General features: G+C 47.9%; 1 pseudogene; it reads left to right on the forward strand.

The window, feature by feature from the left end:
- The first annotated feature begins 255 nt into the window (after positions 1-255).
- LOC131755310 (ADP-ribosylation factor-like protein 1 pseudogene) lies at positions 256-810 on the forward strand (annotated as a pseudogene).
- Positions 811-1031: the final 221 nt, after the last annotated feature.

Consider the following 1031-nt stretch of genomic DNA (forward strand, 5'->3'; position numbering starts at 1 on the left):
ATAAAATACATGTAGTTAGCATTATTCAAAGGTTATAGAAGAATGTACAGGCGGAGGACACTTGCTTCCGCCCTGGCCGGGAGGTCCCACGTGGAAGCTGCTGGCTGGCCAAGCTTCCAAGGAAACCCCCTGAGAACCAGAGCCCTAGCCAGAGCCAGAGAGCAGGCCTAGGTGAGGGGAGGTGGCAACTCCGAGGCTCAGTTAGGCGTCGCTGCTGAGGCCAGGGCCAGTCTCTGATGGTTAATGAGGGAAGACAGGCAGTTCATCATGGGTGGCTTTTTCTCAAGCATATTTTCCAGTCTGTTTGGAACCTGGGAAATGAAGATTTTAATTTTGGGATTAGATGGAGGAGGAAAAACTACAATTTTGTACAGATTACAGGTTGGAGAAGTCGTTACTACTATTCCTACCGTTGGATTTAATGTTGAGACAGTAACATACAAGAACCTAAAATTCTAAGTCTGGGATTTAGGAGGACAGACAAGTATCAGGCCATACTGGAGATGTTATTATTCAAACACAGATGCAGTCATTTATGTAGTAGACAGTTGTGATTGAGAGCAAATTGGCATTTCCAAATCAAACTTAGTTGCCATGTTGGAGGAAGAAGAACTGAGAAAAGCCATTTTAGTGGTGTTTGCAAATAAGCAGGACATGGAACAGGCCATGACTCCCTCGGTGATGGCAAATTCACTTGGGTTACCTGCCTTGAAGGACTGAAAATGGCAAGTATTCAAAACTTCAGCAATCAAAGGCACTGACCTTGATGAGGCAATGGAATGGTTAGTTGAAACATTAAAGAGCAGATAGTAGTAATTCAGTCACTTTTTTTTCTTTTTTGAATATGCGGGCCTCTCACTGTTGTGGCCTCTCCCGTTGTGGAGCACAGGCTCCAGAAGCGCAGGCTCAGCGGCCATGGCTCATGGGCCCAGCTGCTCCGCGGCATGTGGGATCTTCCCGGACGGGGGCACGAACCCATGTCCGCTGCATGGGCAGGCAGACTCCCAACCACTGTGCCACCAGGGAAGCCC

Source organism: Kogia breviceps, chromosome 4, assembly GCF_026419965.1.
Source record: "Kogia breviceps isolate mKogBre1 chromosome 4, mKogBre1 haplotype 1, whole genome shotgun sequence".
NCBI lineage: Eukaryota > Metazoa > Chordata > Mammalia > Artiodactyla > Physeteridae > Kogia > Kogia breviceps.